At 44.2% G+C, this 25,494-nt stretch overlaps 1 protein-coding gene across 11 annotated transcripts in view; it reads left to right on the top strand.

Annotated features, from left to right (window-relative positions):
* The first annotated feature begins 851 nt into the window (after positions 1–851).
* EXTL3 (exostosin like glycosyltransferase 3) overlaps positions 852–25,494 on the top strand; it is a 130,930-nt gene continuing 106,287 nt past the window's right edge. For 7 of the 11 annotated variants that reach the window (XM_040597574.1, XM_040597572.1, XM_040597583.1 and 4 more), the window contains exons 1-2: positions 852–1,108; positions 23,566–23,640. The gene's annotated coding sequence lies outside the window, so the exon portion shown is untranslated. Of the gene's footprint in view, positions 1,109–17,907; positions 18,084–23,565; positions 23,641–25,494 lie in introns of those variants that run through there. The other 4 variants (XM_040597580.1, XM_040597577.1, XM_040597575.1 and 1 more) reach the window with 2 other exon arrangements.

The raw sequence follows: 25,494 nt of genomic DNA, 5'->3' as shown, positions 1-25,494 counted from the left end.
TAACCCTAACCCAATGATTCTTGGGCATCTATTGAATATGTATGAATGTATAGTTTAAATCACACATGCACAAATAAGTTGGGGCAGCAGGTGCTTTTGGAATTATCCACCCTGATGCCTGCTGGTGAATTAACTATACCTGCTTTATAACCTATCCTGAGTTAAAAAGTTTTCATTCCGCACATCAAGATCAGCTTCCCACAATATAGTTGTTTTCAGAACCTCTTTTGCCAGGAATCACCTGGACACGTCTCTGGGTGATCAGTGGCAACCTTCAGTCACCGCAGTGGTTTGACCCATATGGCTGAGGCATGTCTGAGCGCTGTGGCTGCAACCCCAGCCTCACTAGGGACTTGGGAGACAACTGGGGAAAGACAGGGCTGCAGCGGGTAAAGGGCTGGAACGCGGCTGCCTGTAGAAAACACCGTCGGGCACTAGGGCGGCGATGGCTCCTCAGCAAGAAGAGAGGGGTAGCAGCGCACGTGCTTGCTTTTTAGGCGGGAAAATGCACTTCGCATGCGCGGTGGCAGGTGGGTGGGCTCGGGGGGCAGCTGCTCCGCCTCCTCCATCATTTAAAGGGACAGAGCTCCCTTTCGGTTTGCTGCCTTACTCGCCTCCTCAGAGCCGGGGGAGGGCGAGTCTTAACTGCATGAGCCCTGGCCAGTTTGGGCCCTTTCTCGCCGCGCTGGCGACAGAGCAGATCTGGAGTGCTTCGGTTATTCTCGGCAGGTTCCGGAGCCATGAGTCTCCTCCTCCGCGTTTCTGCTGCCCGCCCCTTTAGCCCTTCGGCTTTCTCCGCCGCCCGTTCGACTATCTCCGCCCACAGTTCGGATAAGGCCGTTAAGTTCCGCCACCACTTCGGCAACTTCCGCCGGTTCGGTCGGAAATGGCCGAAGACGTGAGAGATCCAGCGGTTTAGGGGAGAAGACCGGCCGGCTTCTCGGAACAAACCAACTGTGTCCGGACCGGGGGGGGGAGCAGGGGAGGGCGGACGGAGGGGGAAGACAAGGCAGCGGCTATGGCTCCCCCCCCAGCCACTGGCGGCGAGCGGCGCGGCTGGCGCCGGGACCGCGGCTCCGCCAGGAGGGTGAAGTGAGGGCGCCAAGAGGTAGGGTGGACCGTACCACGTACGGGGGTGGGGGAGCGACTCGCGGCGGTAACACCCACCACCACCCCCGAGGGAGCTGGTGGGGCCGGGTGAGTGACGGGAGTGGTACGGTCCGAAGGAAGCCCCCTGAGGCGGCGGTGCGGGGAGGCCCGGCTGGGGCGTCCCTGAGGGGCAGGCCGGGGGGTAGGGTCCCTTACAGCGTGAGGGGCGTTGTGGGGGTCTCACAGGGAGACGGACGCTGCGGGGAGGGGGGTCCTTAGCCTTCTGCGACGGCACCTGGCGCCCAGGCGCTGCTGACAGGCTCCAGCCTTCCCGCCTGCCCCCTGCCCTCTCTCCCGCCTCTTTCAACTAACTCTGCGAGGGGCCGGGGCGCAGGCGGCCCAGAGTCCCCCTCGTCCCCTCTCCCCTGGCTGTCTGCGACATCTCCTCCCCTTCGGGGGGACGTCGCCTCCCGCCCCGGGGCCGGGGCCGCCCTGTTCCTCCCGCTCTGAGGCCGGTTTCGGTACGGGGGGCTTGAGGCCTAGCGCCTGGTCCGGCTTCGAGGGGCACCAGAAGCGCTGATCCCGCTGCGCTTGTCGCCGTCTCGCAGGGTTGTCCCATCTCTTGGAAACTTGATAAAGCCCTTGCCGCTGCCTCTGGCAGCGAGTTTCCCTGGAACGGTGTGTGCTCCCTGTTGCTCTTGCTGGGGTTTTGCCTTTGCGAGATGGTAAGGATAGAAACGACAAGGCTGCTGTCTCTCCGGACTGCTCAGCGTTTCTGGTATGCTCGTATTGCTGTCCTGGGAATTGTTTGCTGAAGTTGAGGTTCATGTTATGTTTTTTTATCCCCAGCTGTTTTCCCCACGTGAGGTCTCTTCTTGCTCAAAAACATAGGGGTCTTCAATCAAAAATTTCACCAGTGCGGGGTTAATACGTTGCTGCTGAGTGCCTAACACCCTGTTATGCTGGTCCAGAGCAAAACAATTTGTAGCCTGGATAAGCTGGAAATGGTTAAAATTGTAGTAAGGATTCACAATGATGCCGAGAAGCACTTAGATATGCTGTTCTGTTGCTCTGTGTGTTAAAATACGAACACTGAGTGTCAATGACTAGTTTCTGATCTCTTATTGCTTATGCGTGTGCCTGATAAATTGTATGTGCTGATATTCCAATATGATAGCTCGGCTTTAAAATGTCTTAGGTTTCCATGCTGCAAGTCTAGCATTGGCATGAAGATTAAGTAACTTTGTTTCCTGAGAGGAGGGTTACATGCAAGTGATTATCTTACAGATATTTCTGTTTTCATGGAGAAATCAGATAGTAAGGTTCTTGCAACAGGGGGTGTGTTTTGTATGTTGTTGGGTTTTATCAAGTAACGACTGATCTTAAGCTAGTTTTTATGCAGATGTAGCATCAGAAATGAACTGCAGTCTGATTATGTGGTGATGGGAAGGGAGAAGTGTTCTCCCCCTGACAAATCCCTTAACTTTCATGTACTATCTGAGAGTCCAGTTGTTATATGCAGCTTTATCTGTATTCACGCATGGCTTTGGGATGCTGCCTCTTTTCAGTTTTTCATTCCAGAAATGGGAGTTTGCATCTGTTCAGCTTGGTGTTAAGAGATTCAGGAGCAGCGGTGATTGACTGTCTTCATTTGAGCACAGTACAGCCAAATTCTTCTGGCAGCTCAGTTGTGGTACAGATAGTTCTTGAACTTCTTGATATCTTGTTGCAGAAGTAAAGTCCAAAACAGTTTTCTTGAATTCTTCAAGTGGAGACTGTTGACTCTCATGTTTGTTTGCATGTGAGGATAGATTTTGGCAGTGGTCAAGTCAGAGCAAAAGCAGGAAATACACAAAACAAGAAAAACATGATTGTTGAATTGCCTTCACTTAGGCTGTTTCTCAGTGATATATGGCAAAAATTGGAGGGCTGTTTGTGTGCTGTTCAGATGGGATGGGAAAGATCATCATTGTCATGTTCCCTTGAATATTTGTAATGTGGATCTCTGGGACTGTTCAGCTGATGAATTGAATGTTGATGCATTCCCAGGGCTTGCTGGCATATATGGAGCCAGAGCCCATCCATGACTATTATGTCTTGAAATGCCATGATACACCATCTGAAGTTTTTAGTCTTCCCCCCCGCCCCCATCTGGCTGTGTGTATTTGTTTCAATCTCTGCTGCCTGATTTTTCTCCTTGTTGTTTGACTCCTATCACCTCTCCCAGTTGCCTTTGCAGTTTTCCCAGGGCATTCCTCCCCCTGCCCACAGTAATGATTTCACTGGGGTGGGAAATGCAGCTACCCACATGTTAGCTGTTTGAAGCCAAGATCACAGCAGTCGAATGTGAATTGGTTACTAGTCCAGAGGCAATTTTGCTGCTTTGGAAACCCCACAAAAACACTGAATGGGAAGGGACCTCCTGATCATTGGATGTCATCTCCTGATGGACAGATAGGTTTTCCCAGTGCTCACTGTCTCACTTCTCTAGCTGTGTCTGTGCTAAATACCCGTTTGTTGGGGCAGGAACAAACTGAACATTTTGAAGCAATTCCTGACCATGAGGTTTTAACCCAGGGTGGAATTTTTGCCATTACTGTAACAAGCGAATCCGAACCCAGACTGGGATTCCTATGTCTTAACCACCCAACAAGCAAAATATGTGGGGGTTTTGTTTGCTGCTGTGTGAAAAAGGCAAGTGATACTCATAGGCATATTAAGATAGCATCATCTCAGTATAGACAGGCGTATCTCTCCTTGTATGTGGCTAGGCAGTTGGGGAAGCATTCACATGGAATATGGGGGATGCAGCTGGAACTTCCAGTTGTCTCACCTAACCTGTGCTGACACAGGCTGGGCTAAAGCTAGCATGCGTATGCTCGCAGTTCCGGAGTTGCAATTTAGACATATCCTCAAAAGCAAAGAGCCTGTAGTTTTCTTCTTGAAGAATAGTTGAAAGTACTGTTTACTGGGGATTGTCGTGGTTGAGTTTGGCTCCTGCAGCTTAGACGGCTGTTTGTCAGATGCAGATGATGTTGGTGGATGCTGCCTGGGAAGAGGTGCAAAGCCACTTTGAGGTTTTGGGGTTTGGTAGGAAGGATAAAGACGGAAACATGCACAGCTCCGTGGCTTGGAGCTAACTGATCCCTGGATTGTCTGGGTGTAGGAAGCCTTGAGCGCTGGCCGACCAGGTAAATTGATTTTATTACGCAGCACTTGCAGGGCCAGTTTTGAAGTGCAAATTGAAATCCCATTTTTGTGAAATCATTGCTGTTAGTTAATTGATGTCTGTTACCAGCAAGAACAGTTTAGCGGACTGGCTAATCCGTCACAAATGTATTTGAAAGGACTTTTTGTAGCTTCTGCGTTGACTTGCTGGCCATTCCCTACAAGACTGTAGCAATTTTAAAGCAAATTCCAGTTTTTTAATTTTTTTTTATTTAGTGTTTACTGAGGAAGTTTACGATACTGAGTCTTTAATATAAGATGCATGTAGGTGCGCTGTGCTCCCTCTGCTGGTATCTGCCCCTGCTAACTCCTGGTGAGTGGACATCAGTTTCTCAGAGCTGTGTTGATGTAACTGGTAACAAACTACAAAGTGATCTGGCCCTTATTGATAAAATCAAGTGAAATACAGAAAATCCAGGCTCATAAATCAAACAAATTGGTCTTTTATGTTTGTTGGGCAGGAGGGAACCCTAAATCTCCAAACTAACAGGTTGTAGCCACTAATTGGATGTAAAGGAGTTGTTTTGTGTTTTTTTTGTTGGTGTTTTGTTGGGGGTGTTGTTTTGTTTTTTGTTTTTTTCTTTAAGGTGTGTGTTTTAATGAGTGTCAGAAATTCTGCCCTTACGGTCAGTTTCTTAAATGGTTTGGATCTGGTTGCCTGGAGTTGAGGGGGTCTGCCTATTCCCTGCCCCCCCCCCCCCCCCAATGAATTTTGGTGCATTTGCCAATGGCTGCCTGAGAGTCGTATCAGAACATGGGATTAACCCAAGAGCATTGATAAACCCTCTCAAGTTTCTTCTAATACAAAATAAGATTTCCTACTGCACAAGTAACATTTTTATTTCCTTTTTTTTGTGTACAGTTTCTAGTTGATTAGCCTTTTTTTCTTTCTTGTTTCAGAAAATGCTTTCTTTTATGATTCAAAATACTTGCAGGTATGTTCTTACCTGACTTTCTTCTTAGGGATAGCGGCAGTGCAGGTAGCCTGAGGTTTGTTTCTATTGCTGTTGTGTTTTGGTACGAGTATTGCTGTGCTGAAATGTATATTCTGACGTCTGACTCTGTCGGATGAGCTTTCTTACTGTTTTGTGTTAGCCCTTCTGTGTAACATGAAAGGATTGTGGAGCTATGTAGTCATCTCAAATCTACACTGGTATGTTGGTCATCTGTGGATTCATTTGGAAGTGAATTATATTTATTTGAAAACCAAAATGCCATGGAGCAGGAAATATTTGTTCTATGCGTTTGTTGCCTTCCTTAAGGCACACTTCTTGACAGGCTGAGTACTTTTTAGGTCCAGTCAAATAGATGGTTAATTCAGGTTTAGTAACTTAATGTGAACATTGGGTCCTCTGCTTATATAAAGGCAGTACAATCAAAACCATCAACATCCTCCATTATATTGTCCCATCAAGATGTCTCAATTTTCAACGTAAGCTAAGCTTTTCTTTTCCCCATCCCATATGTACCCCACCTTCTGGGTCCAGATTTGAATGTGATGGAATTAAGCACGTCACTGAGTGTGGGAAAGACTTCTTTCTTTTCTTCCCTTGATTAAATGCCTCCGCATCATATGTAATGCAGGAGTGCATCAGGATGAAAATGGAATTTGTACATGTCTTTTAGTGTTTCTATTATTGGGTGTGAGGAAGTAATTACACTGCAGGTCTGCTCTGTGTAGGCACTTAGTGGGAAGTGATGTGTTCTGGATTGTGTTGGTGTTGAGTGGAGTATATGCTGTGGAGTACTGCTGACATGCAGATGATGCCTGGAAAAGGTTGGCATGAAAGCGTTGGAGCTTCTGACAAGAAGAGCTGCCAAATGAGTGGGGAGCCTCAGAGCTGAGAGCAGAACCTAAACATATAGAGCAATGGTGTGAGCTGCTTTCTAAGGGGTCTGTAAAGTCTAAGCAGAACAGTCCTGAATTTGCTATATGGGAGGGCTTTCTGTCTGCAGGGAAACTTGTAAGGATCTGCAAATAAAATCACTGGAAACCTTTGATATTGGTAGAGTAGTAACATCAAAGTTGTGATGTGTAACCAGCAGGTGGGCAGAAGACAGGACAGCATGATCCTGTTCTCTCTGGCCAGCAAAGTACCTCTAAATGAAGAGGACATGTGGTACGGGAGCCCACTGGCTCACAGAAATGCATTGTACATCTGATAGTATATGTCGGTGAATAGGTTAACATTGTTCTCAGATTATTAATAAAGATAGCAGCCCCATAGCAAATGGGAAGGGAAAAAAAAACACAACCCATGCATTGTTTAGGTAAGATATTTCTTTCCTTAGGCATCTCTCCTGGGAAGACCTTGGTACTTGTAAATGAATCTGCCGCCTACCTTGTGTACCTTCATTTTAATGTGGGGATTGAGGAGGAGCCAGCTATCGGAAAACCAGCCAGAAATGGATGCATTGGAAAGTTGCCACTAATTACTGTGGCGTCTGACAATTAGCTGTTGTTAAGACTCTCCTTGCAAGTTCTCAACCCTGCATCAGGAAACAAAACCAAGGGCCTGGAGAAAGGCAGGAGCTGTCCGTGTAATACTCTTGAGTGGTTATTATTTCGTTGATCTTACTAAAAGCAGAACATAGAGTTGATTCTGATGTGGCTCCTTTCTAGCGGAGTAGGTAGGATTTGATGGACCCCAAAGCTCTTTGGTTTTTTGCTGTTGAGTGCTGTTGTAGTCTGCAAACTTCTTATGGCTCTTACCCATAAAAGAAGTTTGAGGCTACCTTTCTTCACGGGAAAGCTGTAAATCCGTATCATTTGCAAAGTGTTATTGTCAATACTAATCTTAGGATTCTTCACAAAAGTTAATGAAAATAATAATAAAATAATTCAAAGAAATCTTGCAGTTGGTTTCTCACATTTGTCCCCAGGGTCTTCTGACTTTGTTTTTATTTTGTGGCGGTGATGAATAGCACCAAGCCTTTTGTAAGTGTCTCAAGGGTGTAGTTAGTTAGGAGTAATGATTGGGCTGGAGCTGGCAGGTATCTCAAGGCTTTTGTAACAGCAGCTAATTTCCTCCCCAACCCTCAAGAATCAGACCAGCTTTTTCCCCAGAAATAGCTTTTATGTTATTTGGGATGATGATGATTTTGATTAGAAAGGCCAAGCAACAAAGGAGATGTCAGAGAAGATGTTTTTGCATCAGTTGAATGTCTGTCTTACTGAGCTTGTGTTTTGGACGACCTTTCTGAGGCAGCAAGGCCCAGTGCATCTTCTGGAGTAGTTTATACAAGTATGTCCCAGGCTTTGCACCAACTTGCGTCTCTGTATAATTCCATTGACTTGGAAGGAGTGACAGGTAATCTCTAGGCGGATCTCAAGTCTGTTTTAATATGCATCTCTGATCTATAATACATGCGCAGACACGGTGATCCTTTTGGTTACCACTGAAAGCAGCTATATCTGGGAGAGAAAGTAGCAGCTGTTTGACAAATGTAATAGCGTGGTATTATAAAAAGAACTGAGGTGAATTTCCTCTTCTTAAGACTGATTAAAGCAAAAGCAGTATTGCAAATGTTTCTTGTGAGTTTAATGCTGATTTGCAGGGATGTCTTGCTTGGACACTTTGCTGTCCCTGTGCCTATTCTTAGCCTGTTTACCAAATGCTGCTGTGTGTGTATTGAGGGAGCTCTGTGTTGACTCATACTGTGTTCAGATTATTGGTATGTTTATGTGGAGCCTTTTGGGGAGAAAGGGGATTATACCCAAGGCCTTCTGTCAGCTTCCCCTGCTTCTGTGCTTCATCAATCTTCGGGAAATAGAGGTTAATGTTTCCGTAATATCCGAGTGTATCGCAGAGCTTCTGTGATGTTGGGAGGTACAGCCCAGTACCTGTTGACACTGACCTTTGGACTGGAGATTCGTGATATGGTTGAACAAATTTCATAGCTTGCTGCTGGAAGGGATGGCCTTGGTCCCTTTCCCTCTCTCAGCTCTGCAGTCCCTGTCATTTATATGATGCCTCAGTGAAGAGATTAATTTTGATAATCTATTAGCAAACTGCTTGTAGGATTTTTTGGGGGAGGTAGGGGGTTCTCTTAGCAACTTCCCCCCTCATCCTACTGCTAGGTGCCCCTTCTCCCCTTTTCTTACAGTTAGTTTACTGTCCTAATATTCCTGCATTAGGATACTCCTGTCTTGAGTCCAGTCTGGCTTTCCCAAGATGTGAGAGATGAGCATTGGCAGTGCCCGAGGAGGAGACCCATTCACTTGGCAGGGGACAGGGAATGTCTTTGTCTTGTGATATTTTTACCCATCTCTGGTACTCTTGAATTTTGCTGCCCCAAGGCCATGAGGGATAGGTGCCTGGTAGAAGGTAACTTGTTTCCCTTACTCAGAAGGCAAAACGAGAGGCAGAGCAGCAAGAAGCTGGGCTTGCTGCTCTTCTGGTGCTGGAGGGAATGGTTGGGATGTGTACCTGCCACTTAGGGAGGACAATGCCTGTATGTACTTGACCCCTTCCCCTGGCAGCAGTAGGAGTGGTGGAGCATTGCAGGGCTTGGGCAGATAAAGAATAGGTAGCGGGACAGTGACACAGCTGCTGTGCTGTGTTTGAGGTCTGTTCCAGTGCTGTTTTGTCTTTACTGCAAATCTAGAATCTGCTTAGGACCAGTGAGGATAATTTAATGAAGCAGGGGTAGTTGTTATAAATGAACACGCTGAATGGACAAGAATAGTTTGCTTTTGGATATGACTATGAAGGTCACTAGAATAGGATGCTCATTTTTCAGTTCCTGCATGCTGCTGGGTGAAACCGAGGTTTGTGCTGACATACTCAGTTCCCGTTAATGGGGACTGGAGTTGTGCAGCAAGAAGAAAATGCCCCATTTTGAAGGCTGCTCGGTAGTGAGACAACTGGAAAGACATGCAGTATTGGTACAAATATTTTCAGACCTTGGCACATCTTTTCATTGACTTTGAGTGACTTTTTATTCTGAGGCCTTCTTACTATGACTTCTGCTTTTCTGTCATAAGAAGTGAAATTAATAATCTCCTTATTTCCCATACATGGGAAAGAATGTCTTCATTCTGGCCTGAGATTAATACTAGATGAGATTTGTTTTGGGAACTGTGTTATGTAAAAGCAGAGGGAGAGGAAGAGGAAACAAACAGTTGTGTAGCCTGCTTGCTTTGAAAAGCAGTTTTAATGCTTCATTGGTATTCATATAATTATTTAGCTGGCTGTGTGATCCTTGGAATTATTACCTTTTGCAAGTAATAACTAGAGCAGTAAAGATATCTTGTTAAATTGAAAAAAAAGAATTGGCATATGTTGTTTTCAGTATTGCATTGTAGTAATTGTTTGAAATGACCTTTTGGAATCTCTGAGAGAAAATTTGTTTGCTTGACTTTCTCCCAGATCAGCTCCTGGCTATCTTGATATAGAGCAGAACTGAGTTGGTTTGGGTTTCTTTTAATTGCGTTCTGACAGCAAAACCTATTCTTCTGTGTGCATTACAGTTCTGGCATTTTTAAAGGTTAAGCTGTCTTTAACAGGACTTCTGCAGTTGTAGTTTTTTGAAACTTTGCAGGGGGTGGGGTTTTGGTTGGTTGGGTGAGGTTTTTTGGAGGGGTTTGTTGTGTGGTGCGTTGGGTTTTTTTTGAGTGTGGGGGTTTTTTTTTGTTTTTAGCTAGAATTGCTTGTCCTTGGTGTTATTTCTAAATAATGCTTTATGCATTTATTAATCTAAGGAGGAAATTCTCACTGTATTTTTGAATGTCTAGAGGTGTGATGATGAAAGGCCTGTGGTTTGTTGTTGGATTTTGTTTGGGGTTTTGGATTGTTTTTTGGGGTTTTGTTTGGTTTTTAGTTTTTTTTAGTTTGGTGTGGTGGTGTTTTTTTGTGTGTGTGTTTTTTCTTTTTTTTTTTTTAACTTTAAGAAGTTGTAATGTAATTAGGTCATAGAACCTTAGCAGGTTTAGGGTGGGGAAAAAAAACCTCACTACTCTTTTTTCGTTTAAAAAAAAAAAAAATTAGTAAAAGTACTGTGAAATAATATCACTCCTTGATGTCACTGGCTTGTAGTCACAGCCCACTGTGCGTTTGGTATGTAGGAAAAGGTCAAGCATCTGGGGGCCTTGCTCTACATAAACTGTGTGCCTGTGTGAAATCTGTTCTTCTTGAGGATGAGACCAATGGATCTTCGTTTTACTCTTTAGAAATTCTCTCCTGGCATTCTTCCTTTTTCCTCTCTAAAATTTGACAGCTCTTGAGATCGAAGGGTCAGATAAACAGATTGTGTGAAATCTCTCGGATCAGCTCAGCATTTGAGTTTTCACATGAGAGCCCATTGCACTGTGTGTTTTCCAAAGCTGTACTTGAGAGTCTGTGAGAGCCTGGTCCTTCAAATACACCAAAGAAAACTCTGAAACAAGCGTCGAAGAGCAGGTGCTGCAAAATTAGGGTTCTGCCAATTGTTGAGAAACAATATTGGACTGATGGAGGTCTGTGTCTCTCAAGGGAAAATAAGTCTCCAAAATGAGTGTCCAAGCTGGAACAGGAGACCAGACACCAAAAATACTCCAGTAGCTCAGTTTGCAGCTGGTCCTTCCCTGTCTCTCTGTCTGATCCATTAAGCCAGCATGGTATCTAGAAGAGCTGAAATGCTGGGGTTATTTGGATAGATGACAGAAACAAGTGGAAGAATCAAATGGGACCCAAATGTCTCCTTAGATCCACATTGAACTGGAGCTGGGTGAGCCGAAGGGTATGTGATATCAAGCCAGGCTGGGTTTTGCACATCATAACTTGAAAATGTAGGCTTTTCATCCTTTAATCTGAATAGACAAACCTAAGGGGCACTCTGTTTCCTGCTAGATTCCAGATAAGATCATCTACTGTTTGAACTTGCAAAGCAGCTGAAGTGTGTGCTTCCCTGCTTGCAAGGCTCCTGCAGAAAGTTTGATCCACCCCTTCATTTTGTTGAGTCTGTTAGGAATGAGTGATGTTCCTCAAGCTGTGAACACAAGAATGGTTTAGCTTTACAAAAAAAAAAAAAAATCCCCTGCAAACAGATGATGTAATGCCCAAGCTGTATGTTTAAACAGTAGCTAATTTGCCTGGGGATAAACGAGAGTGAAATCCGTCAGGCTTTCTAATTCCCAGATGCAGCAGAGCTTTGTTCTTTGTTTTTTCAAATGAAGGATACCTAGGTGTCCACTGCTGTCAGTGTGATTTCCTTGGGCTTTTGTAGCTGAAAAGTTTGTCCAGGGGTGTAAGAAAACGTTGCTATAAGCCTTTATATGTATCCTTTTGTTTTTAAGTTCTACTCTGCAACTGAATTAAAACAAAAACCATCCCTTTGGTGAGCTGCAGCACAGCAAAACAGGGTTTCTTCTGAATTTGGATCTTGTGTCTTTGCAGGCGCCTTCCTTTTGCCAAACAAAATTGGTTCCCTGCAAGGTCCAGGAACACTGGGGAGGCTCCATGCTCTGCAGCTGGTTTGGGCTGCATGTGGACTGTTCACTGGGTGTTTGAACTCTCCTCTCCCAGATAGTTATGTACAAAACAAGGAACACTTAGTTTTTGCTCATGTAGCTTTGGTTTTTTATGAGCAGCTTTCTCTCCTGGTAGCAGCTCTGACCTGTGTAATGCTTTGCATCTGCTGACAGGAGGGCACTTAACTGTGGTTGGTTGTGTAAGAGGGAGGTTTGTATCAACACTTCCCCTGTTCCCCTGGGATGGTCTGTTTCTTGGGATTTTTCACTGACCCATTCCTTTAATCTTCAATTTTGGCACCATTTCCGAGGGCTTCTCTAAGCAAAGAACTTTGCCAGCTAGCAAGATGGACCAGTGCATGCAGCAGGTTTAGAGAGATCCAGATGCTTTAATGTCTCTGTGATGATAGAGGAGGGAAGAAGATGCTATCATGAGAAATGGAAGTGGCAGTTAAAGGAATAGCTTCTATCTTCTCTAGCTTTTTATATTGAAAAGCAAAAAATCTCTGTCTTCGAAGTTGGAGGAGATTTGTATTAAAAGTTAACACGATCTGGAGTAAACCTATTTCTTTGCAATGTCATTAACCAACCTGGCATGCTGGGTGGTTTCAGCAGTTTTTCTTCCTCTAAACAGTGCTGGCAGAAAGCTCTGAGAGCGAGTCGCGCTGACGCTGCACTTGGTCTGGAGATGTTGTTGTGAAAAACAGTCGCTTTGGGAGAGATCACATCTGTGAAGAGATGTTGCTGACTCACAGCATCGATATCTGCTGGGATGTGCTTGTTCCAAACAACTGGATTTCAGAAGCTTATAAAATCGCAGAAAGGGGTGGGAAGCTGAGAGGCTGTCCTGCAGTTGATGGTATCTTATTTTTTCCATGTTTTCTGTTGAAAACTAAGAGTAGAAGTAGTGGGCCTGTTGCAGTTTATAGTGAAGTTGTGCTTGATCTGTTCCGTTTATTGTTATTTTATTCCTCACACTCTGCTTGCTGACTTGACTTCCTGCTCTTTGGCATTACTTTCACATAAATCCTTTTCCTCAGAATTTCCTTGTTCTCTGCCAGCTGTGTAGCAGCTGTGAAGATAACAGAAAACCTTAACTGCTCAGAGAGCTTGGTTTATTGATGGAGACTGGATTTAGCTGGAGCTTCATGTATGGGCTGAACTGCCCTATAGCTAGCAGTGATGGGGATGTGTTGAGAAACTGTGGATTGGTGCAGACAACGGGCCTTTTGTTTGATCGCCTTAGCAACCCTGCCCGTGAAAGATGAGATGTTCTCACTCGCCATCCTGTTAGCAGGAAGGCTGGTTGTTGCTCATGAAGCAGGCCTGGTTTGGAGGGCTGATCTCAGGAGACAGTGGCCTTTCCATTCCCTTAACCCCTTTTTTTTTGATAACAGGAGGTCTCCAACCAGAAGAACTCTGTGGTTATTTAGTGTTTGTCCCCCAAATCGCAAGCAGTGTGTCCTGCTGTCTCTCATCCGTTGCTATATCTGCTTCTATGGGCACAATGCACTGAATTTGAATAAACTGTAGTTCTTGCTAAATATCTGTCAAATATTGACTTAGTTTGTAGCGTGAGCTGACTAAGCTGAAATTAATGGTGTAATTCTAGCTTGTTTGGCGTGTGTCTATAGGCAGTTTCATTACAGATGGTGGAGGAAGTTAACATCTTTCTTCCCCTTGCGATGGTGTCAAGGTAAGAGAAGCCTCGGGCTTATAGTGGCAGTAAGGAAAGACTTGGCAGAGACATGGGGGGGGGAGTGTTTGTAAAGATGTTATTTGAGGGTGATAAAAACTCTTCCTAATGAGTGAGGTCATAAGACAAGACGAAATTGAGGAGTTGTTGTTAATTGTGTGCTATTGCAGATGTCTTGAAATGATCTCCTGCGTTCTGGTCCATTGCCATGCCCCTGGGATAATTTCTCTTAATCTGTTGAAAATGAGATCCCAAAAAATGAGACAATCTGGCTGGCTGAGATTCTGGTGTAGATCAGCAGACACAGTGCTGATATCTGCCGGCTTCATGTGTTCTGGGATGCTTTACCCTCTGTACAGATAAGGGTATCTAGAAAGAGACTGGCATCTCCTTGCCATGGATTGAGGGGATAGGAAGAACTCTGTGCTTTGGAGATGTTACTGCAAATGGCAAAGCACTGATGCCTCCAAGCAGGCCAAGAAGCGGAGATGCAAAGAGGTGTCTGAAGTCGTAAGTCATCTGAACGAGTGATAGCAGAACTGGAGCTAAAACATACAACTTCCCTCATGTTTCTGAGCTGTCATGCAGCCTGTCCTTTGAACTCCTGGGAAGCTTATGGGGTTTTAAGGTTATTTTTGAGAGTTTTATTGCTGGTAGAAATCTTAGGATTCAAAACGATAAAGATGCAGCTTCAGCACCAGTCCTGCTTGAGTGACTGCAGGGATCTCACTGCTGGTCCTGTGAATGTGGTGGAAGCGTATGTGAATGGTGAGCTCATGAGGGTTTGTTTGTTTAAGACACCTCTTTTTCTCCTAACCTCCATCCCACCCCCACCCCCAGCTTTTTGCTGCAGTTTTGATGCAGGCAGGAAGATCTCCATTGTAGCTTTCAGCTTTGTGTGAGCTTTATGCCTACAATTCATCAGTTCCTAGCTGATCTTCAGTATGAGAGCAAATGTAATGCAGCAAATTCATTATATGCTAAAATATTTATTGTATTACTGTAGAGGTCATTGATGGCAACGAAGGCTCAGCACGATACAGTCCTGAATTTTCCAAAGATGGTATCTGTCACCATTCTCATTTGAGAGCAGCGTCTCTTCAGGTACCTGGAATAACTTACCCTCCTTGGCACATGCTCTTTGAGGTATGTGCTTGGATCTTCTGTAGGTCAATAAATAGCTGTTATACTGCACCTGAAAGTTAACAACTGTATTTAATTTTGTTATGTGTACTTTCACAGGCAAGCATGAGGGGTAGAGCTGGAAAGGAGTCTTAATTTAATCTTGTACTTTTTTTTTTTGCTTGATTTAAGTAATTTGCAGAGTGATAAATAAAATTTCTGTGATCTTATTTCTATTAAGATTACAGTAATCTAGAGTTGTTATTAATGCTGAAGGGCATTTTTTTGCTCCTACATGTGTGGGAGTGAATTACTTGTTGCATAACATGATTTGGAAAGATAGCAATGAAAAGGCTTCTCAGCAACAAGGTGGGCTGTGACTTGCCTTCCCCTGAACCACAAAATGAAGTATCATTTAACAAATGGGTTTGTGAGGAACCTCTCAAACCATTCCCACAGGTGCATGAGTGGTGGTGCATGACTGTTCCCTGTTGGAGGGCCCTGAATGATGTAGGGTATGACTGACCCATTTGCTGGTAGTTTAAGCATCTGGCTAGGATTTGGTTATTCAGCCAGCAGGTAACCAATACCTTCTTATAACGGCATGTCTTTAAGCAACAGTTAGGTGATTGGATGCTGAGGAGCATTTTGGAGCCTGGCCTTGCAAATACAGCTTGTTAATTGAAGTTAACACTTGCTGTCAAGGCTGCCATTTTAAGTTCTGTCTGGCTTCCTGACGGTATTCCAGTCTCTCTGGCTTCTTGGTGATCACAGATGAAGCACTGACTGCAGTCTGTCTCTGATCCTCGCTTTGTTAGATGGGACTGCAGTTTGTCTGCCAAGCAGTGGCTGCTGGCATGCGCGTTTGTCACCTGTGGGCACTCCTCTTGCTGTGATGGGCTCTTTCCTCATTGCACCAGGAGTTTTGTTAATTGGAAGTGAGCGCTGAAGGGGCTGTGTTTATTGTTTGGTGTCACGAGTAAGCTCGTTGCCTGAGTGTGCATTTCGGGCAGCTGCATGAGGTTCAACAGCTTTGTCTGTCATGATCAGACAGATCTCTAGATAATCTGGCAAATCTCTTGATTATGAGGGTGGAAAATAATATGCTTTAATTTACAGATGTTGCTGCACAAAAAGTGCTTCTGTGAATTCTCTGAATGGCAATATCTGGGTGTGTTTGGCATCCTCAGTTTCTGAGTACATCCATTTTCGGCACTTATCCTGAATTTCTGCATACTTTTCTGGACAGAGTATGCAGTTGCATGCATGTGTAACATGGACTGCTGTTTTAAAGATGAGCAGACTATTAATAATTTTTCAGTAGCATTTTGAGCCAGGTTAAGGGATTACATTGAGTCAAGAGTCCTTGAAATTTATGGTAAAAAAAGTGAAGGATGGTATGGCTGTTTCCGTATGTCTGATTTTACAGGCAGGGTTGAAAAAGGAAAGGGGATGAAGTGTGTTTTGAATTAGATTGTGTAAAACTTCTTAAGGGAGAGAAGGAAAAGGTGTTTAGACAAACTTGAAACCATTTTCCAGTGTCTGTACCTCTATGAGTAGTGGAAGGGGGAAAGAGATGCAGTAGGCACTCATATAGCACATCTGCAGCTCATGGAGGCTGTTTTGGTGAGGGCACACCAGCAGCAGGAGTGTTGCAGATGTTTGTGAAGGGTGCTGAAGTATTTTCTCCTTTTGGGTACATAAGCTGTCTTGGTTACAGACTGACTGATAGATATGTAGAAGATTAGGAAAGTGTTTTCACAAACCCTTGAAACTGTGGTAAGCTGGAAAAATGAGGTACTGTGATCTCTCCCTCCTAGCTGTGTGGCAGACCAGTTTGGAAAGTGATCAGATTGAATCTAAGCTTTCTTCTTGTTTTTGAAATTAGTTGTAACCTCAGCTTGCTGTGCAGCCACACTGAGCTTTTGCTGGGACAAGGAAGAGGAGAGATGATGAGAGGATAGAAACACTCTGGGTTTGGTTTGAAGAACTAAGGAATCTAGTTTGAAGAACTGATGAAGACTCTCCTCTGGAGATGCTTAAAACCTGCCTGGACGTGATCCTGTGCAGCCTGCTGGAGGAGAACCTGCTTTAGCAAGGGGCTGGACTAGATGATCTCCAGAGGTCACTTCCAACCCTGGCCATTCTGTGATTCTGCAATTTATGGTGTTAGTGTCTTTGTTATTTAAGGTGAGGGCTGCGTTTGAGTGGGAGACATTTAGGTTGGGATTCTTTTGTAACAGATCCAGTTGTCTACAAAGTTGTTTCTCTTTTCGGTTTTTTTGTTGTTTTTTTTTCTTTCTTTCTATGAGGTCTGCTTTATAGTCAGCAGAGAAAAACAACCATTTCTGTAGCACACTCATCTTCTACTAAGTAGACATCTTGAACTAATTAAGTTTTATGCACCCCAGAAGTGTCTGCTGCTTTTACTGGCTGTAGACAGTCAGACCAGCTAGTGTAGGTGTAATGTTGCAGTTGGCCATAACTGATTACCATCTTATTGAATGAGAAGTGGCTTGCACAAGGCCAGACCTTGGGTGTTGAGTCCTTTTGGAGACTGTACAAGCTCCTCGTAGTTGCAGCTCCTTCTGAGAAGGAAGGAGCTGCTATGGTCACTGTGATTATACCATGTGGTAGCGTGTCGGAGGTTTCAAGTACGTTTCTGGCCATTTTAGTGAGAGTCATCATGTGATGGTTCAAATATCAATAAGAGAGTGGAAGGGCTTTGTGTCACTCTCCTGACCCTGGAAGATTGGCCAGTTTGTCAGCTGTGATCCGTCCGTGAGGGAAAGGTCCAGCTGGATGGGGTGATGTCCTGGAGGGGCCTTACTGCACTAGCAAAGGAGGGAATGAGGTAGTGCAAAGGGTCTTTTTCCCTGTGATTTTTCTATCTGATTGGATGTGCATTGGTGGAGGAAATCACACCGAAACGACCACAGGGCTTTTTGTTTTAACTCTCTAACTTGAGCCTAGATCATACAAAGCAAACCCTCTGAGCCCATGAAGGGGGTTTTGTGAAGGAATAAAGCTTATTGTCAGCTGCGGTGTTCAGACCCTTGGGAAATTGTGACCATTGTCTGGGCTATTATTGCTTAATAAAAGCTTTGCATTTCCTCATTCAGGGTCTTGAAAATCTGGTTCTGTGCTTTTAAAAATAACTCAGCATGAGCCACAATTGGGAGCATTCACAGAGGAAATTCTTCAGCCGTTTAAAACAAAGTGAAGGGAGGGGAAAAAAGCCCTCCTTAAAGTGCTTTTACTTGTCCGTGAAGAGTGAGTGTGTCTGAGCAGCCCTTCCGCTATCTGGAGGAAGCACAGTGGGGTGAGAGCCTGATTCCGCTCCTGCTGAAGGCTTGTTTGCCTGCAGCCTTCAAGGATTTGGGGTCCAGTACTATTCCAGCTGGGGAACCTGGGCTGGTTCTGGACCAGACACATTGAATGTATCCTCCTGGGATGGAGGGGATGGTGTACCTCTTGTGGATGAGCATCACTGGGCAGGTGCGTGGACTAGCAGTCCCTGATGGGCTTGATGCATTTTGTGCTTGATGCAAAAGTCAGGAAAATGTTTTTCTTTCTGCTTGTAATAGAGGCCACTCCAGAAAGGGTGACGTTAGGCAAACTGAAACACAGTCACATGCTGAAGGATGTGCAGTATTTAGGGCACCCACTTCTGCAGGCTCTGCACTGGCTTTGGGGTGCTGCCTCAGTGCAGACACTGCTGCAGGCTATGATGGGGTCACTAGTGGGGGGCAGAAACAGAGTCAGCACTTGAAATGGAGCCAGCATGTATTACAGCTGACCTCACTGCTGTTGGGATGTTGGGCAGGGGAGTTTTGGTTTTTTTGAACTAACCAGCGGTGGGGTGGGGAGGGGGTGGGGGGGGTTAAGGGCTCCGCAGTGTGCATCAGCCTTGGCGTTGGCTTATCTGTAGTTTTTGCTGTTCCTGAGTACTTCTGTGAGGTTGTCATCCTGCACAGAAGTCCGTGAACTATTTTGCAAATAGAGTTTTGGAGGCTTGTTTCTTTCTGTATGTGTGTTCTTGGGTTTGTTTTCCTCCTTGTGTGGAAATAATTATATTGCTTGTTTCTTATGTTTTGGCTTTGACTATGAGGAGGAATGTATTCAGGGTTTTTTTGTGTGGTGGTGATGGTAGTGCGTTTTCCTTCTACAGCAAGCAGCGTACTTTCTGCTGTTAAAATATTCTGGACAGCAGTTGCTGCCCACGTACAGCACAGAAATGTGTGTTTAGTGGTTGCAAGGCATGCTTGCTCTGGGTGCGCCTTCTTGTTTTGTTCAGTGCAAGTGTCCATGTATATGATTGGCCATAATTTATCATTGCCATTAAGCTAGGGAGGTACCGCTTATATTAGTAATTTCTGCTTTGTGTGGGCCAGAATTATATACATGGACTCTTGATTTTGAAACAAGTTTTCTCTTGGAGCAGCATATTTCTTGCAGGATAGAGGCTAGAGTGAGGAGGGAGCTGCCTGGGATGACACTGGGCTACAGCAATGCCGTAGAAGACGCTTTGATGCCTGGGATATCAGCTCAGTTTTACCACTGAGACAGGAAATTAATTTAGGCAGAATATGCGTCTTCTGTGCCTCAGTTTCTCCACTGGAAAATGAATACAGCATGACTTGCCTTTTTACTGCACTGGACAGCTTGTGAACTCTTCAAACTCTATGTAATAGAAGTCAGAAAACAGCCCAACAGGAGTATTGGAGAAATACCTTAACTGCAAGGTGTGGCAAGATCCTGGCGCAGGAGAGTGGTGAAAACCCTAGTTAGTGCTGGTGTGTTTCCAAGCAGTGTTCAAGCAAACGCTGCGATGCCTTGGGTACGGTATGCTGCAAAGTCCAGCATTAGTTGGACCTTTTACCTACAGGCAGTGCTGAAAGCAGTTTCTTTTCCTTGGAAAGAAGGATACAGTTTGTGAGTGTTCATTAGGAGCAAGCAGGAGTTACTACAGGAGACAGCAAGAGGGAGAGCGTCTGTGATATACACAGACATATGCGATGCAGAATGGGGACGAGGCACAGCCCTGCAGTAGCTGAATTCTGTCACACCTTTGTGTGAATTGGTATTACTTGAAATTTTCTAGGTCATGTGCACCATTAAAATTATTTCCTTGCCTGTGTTTGGAGAATCTGCTGTGCCTATTTTCGTTTATATCCATGTGACTGATCCAGGGCCATATGTTAAGAATATAACTGCTTTTCTTTTTTTCTTTTCTTTTTTTTTTTTTTTTTTTAACCGTTGGTGTCTAAATATATCTAATAAAAATGCAGACTGGAGCTCTTTAATGAGGTGATAAGTCATTCCTGCCTCTCTTTTTTTTAACTCACTACTCACAGTTTAATTCAAAACTACCTCACACACTGGTTTCTTTTTGTATGGACTTCTGCTTTGCATTTCTACACATTTGTCATAGCATGAAGACTCTCACAAAAGGCGGTAAGAAAAGACTGCTGAACAGACCGTTTTGGTGGGCATAAACCTGAACTCTTGCAAAGGGAAAACCCTGAGCCTTAGCAGGGGAAGCCACGCTGCGTGTGAGTGCATGTGATGAAAGTGTTTTGGGGAAAAATAAAAAATATAGTGCCAAGTAAATTTAGCATGGTCTTGAAATTTACAGCTAAGAACAGGAGCCATTAGGAAGCATTTTGCAAGGGGAAATATTTCAAATTGCAAATTGCAAAATTGAAAAATTTAAGTGATTGCTGGAAGTTTCTGCCACCCAGAAGAAAATCTTTATATTGCTGGCACGTAACTTCTTGGTTAAGTCAGTGGTCCAGGTTGTACACAGGAGTGCGCGAGTGGTGGCTGGGATGTGTGTGGCGTGGCTGGGCACCGATGTATGGATATGCCACTTCTGATTTTTGAATCTTCAGTTCTGGGAGGAAGTAGCTTTGCTACAGGAACAGCTCTGGTTTACAAGCATATTGCTGCGCACACTGCTACAGCAAGTGTACTGTGGTTGTGGTTTGACAGCTGATGTTGGAACATGACTGCTGAATCAGATTATGTTTGTGCATGGTGGTTGGGTGTGAAATCCTGGGTGGCTGAGTGGCACTGCCACTGACGCACCACTGTGTGGTTGCGCAGTGTGTTTTCTGGAGCAGCAGAGTTGTCTCCCCAAGTTGCTGTGCCTGACCGCTGGTTTGCACACCAGTGCTGCTACTCGCCACTTCTGCCAGGACATCTGTTCATGGGCTTGTACTGTGAACTGCATTGCTGAAATGTCCAAAATGAGGAAAAGAAAAGATGTGCTTCTTTTGGAAGGGCTTCCTTTTCTCACTGCTCACAGGTTGATCCTGCGTGTGGTCAGTGTGCTGACAAGCACCAAGAAGTTGGGGCCCCAGTCTGCTTTTGCTCGAAAAGGCTCACCGTGTGGCTACACACCAAGACTTGCTTCACCAGGCTTGTAGAGGAGGAGAGGGAGAAGGCAGCTTTAGCAATTCCAAGTCATGATCAAGAATTGAAAGCCAGCATTTTGGTGCATAAAACGATAGATCTGTGAGTAATTGTTTAACCTCAAAGTATGTCAGAACAGCTGAAAAAGAAATCGATGAGTATTCTGAAAGGCTGGCCCACATGAAAAGTTTCTGAGAGAAGGTCATCAGGGTTGTGTTTTTTAATTTAATGACCTCTTTTGATGGGCAGTCAAACTCTACTAACCAGATTTTTCAGGGCCTTGCGTAATAGGAGGTACTTTGTTTACAGGCTGCACATTCACTCACAGACATTGAGACAATGATAAATAATTTAATTACAGGTAGCCAAAGAAGTCAGCCAGGTGCCTGCTGGGCTGTGTTGTCTCTCTGGCTTCCCAGCTTTGCATGTTCTCTCACTGGCTAATTCACAAAATCCATCCATTTGCAGAAATGGTCTCTCAGTTTTTTATGTTAATGAGCAAGGTTCTGCTCGATGATTATTCCTGTAGTATGCACTTTCAAAACATACAAAGTGCTGTGCTCTTCACCCATGTAATGAGCATGTATATAGCTGTATTGTTAATTAGTTGCATCCCTCCAAGGACATGTGCTCCTCTTAGGAATGGTAGTTTTGGTGTTCAGCTGCTTGTGGTAGTTAAAGCAAGTCCCCTCTAAGACTTACTTGCAGACTGGTGCTGTAGTCAGGTTGTCATATCTCTGGCCTTTGTTTTAATCATTAGTTTCTCCTTTGTGCATTCTACTTACTAAATAGTGCCGTTTCTAATATTAGTTGATTTCAGATTTGCCATTAATACCTTGTTTTAATTAGTGCCAACAAAGCACCTGACTTGATAGGTGCTCCAGGCAGGGGTCAGCATTTAAGAGTTCTTCAAAAAACCTTTTATACTACAAGAATGGTGCTCCTTGTGCTGATTTTATATCTCTGCCTCCTAATAACCACCCTGTCATAACACCTTTTTCCTCTGACTTACACAAACAACTCTATTTCGCATTTTCAGGGGGAAGCTTCTCCTTGGAAGTGCTGTTCGTTCTGCCAAGTCCACCTGGGGCTTTATTACTGCTCTGGTTGAATATCCTTGCTGATGAGATGCTCCCATTGTGGGTGGAATATCTCTGAGAGATATCCTCTCTGTAGCTTGGTAGAAGAACATTTTCTCTCTTGTTTTGACACAGAGGGCAATAGCATGGAAGAAGATGAGAAGATGATACTTTTTTGCTGTATAGGTAAATAATATGACTGTAAAAGAAAACGAAGTTGAACTTTAATTTTTGTATGTATTTGGGATGAAAAAGCAGCATGGGTTCAGCAGGTCTTTCCAGAAGAGGAGGGTTGTTCTCAAATAGGTATGCTTTGTCCCTAGCTTTATGTTTTCAGTATCATCCAGAAAAACTCTTGGTTTTGCCATTTGATTATAATTTGCATTTAGATTGGCTGCCTGAAGGGGAGTCACTTCCAAGGGGAGAGATGGGGCTTTATAGCTTGCGTCTGTTGCAGATCTGGCTGAAAGTAATGGCATTTACATAAAAACCATTAGCTCTGTTATTGATAAACATGAAAGTTATCCATTTCATTTAATTTTCTGATGAGGAGTCTTTAATAAAAGCATACAATAGCCCTGCAGTAGTAACATTCCTGCTTCCCATCTCTCCTTACTGACCTCTTACTGTTTTAAGGGCAAGTTTTGATTGGGATTTTGTCGGTAGGGTGATGTGGTAGGGAGTTATATGGCGTTATTTCTATTCCAATTTACTGAAGTAGCCAGTTGTCTTGGTGCATCGTAGAGAATTATTTAATGCTCATCTTAAGAGGTGTGTCTATTAATTGAACAGGGATTTAATGTTTCCCTGAAGAATAATTGGTCTGTGTGATTTATACTAACATGTATGTCTAGCAACGGATTTTCCTTTTGTCTGCATCCCAGTGCAGTTCTATGGGTAATCTTTTGCTTAATCAAAATGGGTTTAAGCAGAAGTGCGGTGGCTCCTTATTAAGGGGATAAAGTGTGTTGAAACAACCAATCTATTAAAAGACCTTCTTTGGTGCATGCTGGATCTCAGCCCATCTAACCCTTCAGGGCTGTGTCTTGATCAAGTTGTTCTTGTGGCCAGTGAGGAAGAACTTGTTTTCCTGTGTAATGCTCTTAACCACGTGTTTAATGGTGCCTTGGTGATCAGGATGTGTCACAAAGAGCTGTTTCATTGTCTCTGTAGTAACTGGTTTTGTGTAGCTGTTGCTGTTACTCTCTATATAAATATCTTGCTTTACTGTTGGCTTGGATCAGGTCTGACTTTCTTCAGAGCCTCCAGAGGCAGCTGGTACCATAGCTGTTTTCGAATATCACAGCATTTGCTTGAGAGACCTTGTTGTGAGCTTTGCAGGCTCTTTCAGTTCTTGACCTCGGTGTCAGGGGTGTGTGTGTCTGTGTCTGTTTTGCATTGCTTAGCTGAACTAATTTTTGATTAAAAAAAAAAAAATTTTTTTGGTCACTTTGTATTTACAACTTTTTTTCCTTCTCTAATAGGCTCCAGACAAATAAGTAGAGAGTTGGGTACAGAAGAGGGACAGATTCCAGTTTTCCAGTTGATCACCTTGTACAGTGAGTACCTTAATATTTCAAGAGCAAGATTTTTCTGTAGGGCCTAATGGCTTAAAATTCAGTGGGGTGCAGCGTTAGGTCTACATGCTTGGACAGTGTTGTCCTAGAAGGACAAGCTTCCTTGGCTTTTGGTGTTTTGGGAGGAGCATGTTCCAGCTTCTCTTAGTGGTAAATTTTATTTATATCCTGCTTCCAGTAGTGTGCACATTTCAGGAGAGTGGAGAGCTGATGTGGCTTCCCGTGCTGCAGAGTGGAGGAGGCTGTAGGGTCAGGAGAGCAAAGGTTCACCTCCTCTCTTCCAGCTTTGTTGGAGGTGTTGAACTTGGTGAGGAGGACGGGTGAGGAGCCTGCCATGACACATGTAGGGGTTACTCATAAAGCTGTGCTGTGAAATCAGGCAAATGAGGCTTGGCTTGACTTGTGGGCTGGAAAGGGTAAGAAAAAAGAACTGGAAAGTGTTGCCTAGTTCATGGTAAGGATTGCAGGTTTTCTCTGAAAGTGGAGGAGAAAATTGTTATTTCATGGGGGATTTTTACACATTAAAATATCTTGCATGCATGATAATGGGCTGTAATAACGAGTATGCTTTATGTCTACAAAATACTTGTAAACTTACTACTTGTGAGGGACTTCAGCTAGTAAGTACTGGTTAATTGGAACATCTTGGCCCATCTGATGCAATGGCATAGCCAGACTGAAATAGTTAACTGCGTATTGTAGGTGTCTGCCAGCCAGGAGGACACTCTACTTTTGGTTGTAAAATACAGGTGCAGACACAACAGGCGAGTGTGGGAGCTGTACCAGTTGACTGAGACCATTGCCCAATTAAGTTTATTATAACAGTCCTAGCAGGCGACTGCCCTAAGGATAACATGGGATGATGAATTTTAAAACTGAGGGTGTTTGTTAATGAAAGACAAGGACAAAATAACACACTGAAACTGCATTGTGTCATCAGGTTGGCTTAAATATGTCTTGGGAGCAGGGCAGAGAATTCCTGCGCTTCTGTGGGAGAAGGGGAAAAACAAGCTTATGTATTTGTAGCTTCCTGACTTCTCCTGTATCTGACCAGTATAATGTGACATGCAGGATGTCCTTGGTTCAGATGTTCTATTCCTACGTGTTACAGCATTGATTTAGCTTGTTATACTCCTGGATTCAGGACAGTCTTTTTACCCTCCTTCTGTAATGTGCCAAACTCAGTGGGGACTCTCTTCTTGGCTGGTACATAGCTACTGTAACAAACACGGTGGTGAATAATAAAACTGGGAGTAGCATAGAGGTCATGTGAAGAACAAATGATGCCGTTATTGACCAATGGTGCCATCATGCCATGGTCTTAATTGACAGATCTAATCCCAATGTGCGTTTAGAGTCAGATCTGCTGACTTCAGTAGCTAAAATAAGTCAATACCATTGAATTTTCTTTCTCCTTGCATATCCTACGTAGAACGTAGTAAGTTGCAGCCTGACAGCTGTGCAGTCTGCAGAAGGCCACAGGGCTGCGTAGACTTCCCCGAGGGCATAATTTGGCCTGCAGAACATTTATTATGGCTGGTGTCATGTGCAGCAGGCTCAGCATTGACCATCAGAAGCTGTTACACATTTGTGGGCCTGAAAGCTGGAGGAATGATACAGAAGGCAAGGATTTCAGGTTTGGAGTCCTTTTGTAGGGCAAAAGACTGTGATTAAAGCAAGAAGACTATGTGTATGAATTTAGGTCAGTAGGAGATAACTGAGCGAAGGGCTGTTCTTGGCAGAGACATGGAACAGAGGAGATGCTGGAAACACAGTCTGCCTGTGATTGCTGTGGAATAGAATGGGAAAATAACCTGTTTCAGGGGAGTCCTTACC

This window comes from Falco naumanni, chromosome 6 (genome assembly GCF_017639655.2).
Source record: "Falco naumanni isolate bFalNau1 chromosome 6, bFalNau1.pat, whole genome shotgun sequence".
NCBI lineage: Eukaryota > Metazoa > Chordata > Aves > Falconiformes > Falconidae > Falco > Falco naumanni.
This window is presented reverse-complemented; position numbering and strand designations above follow the sequence as displayed.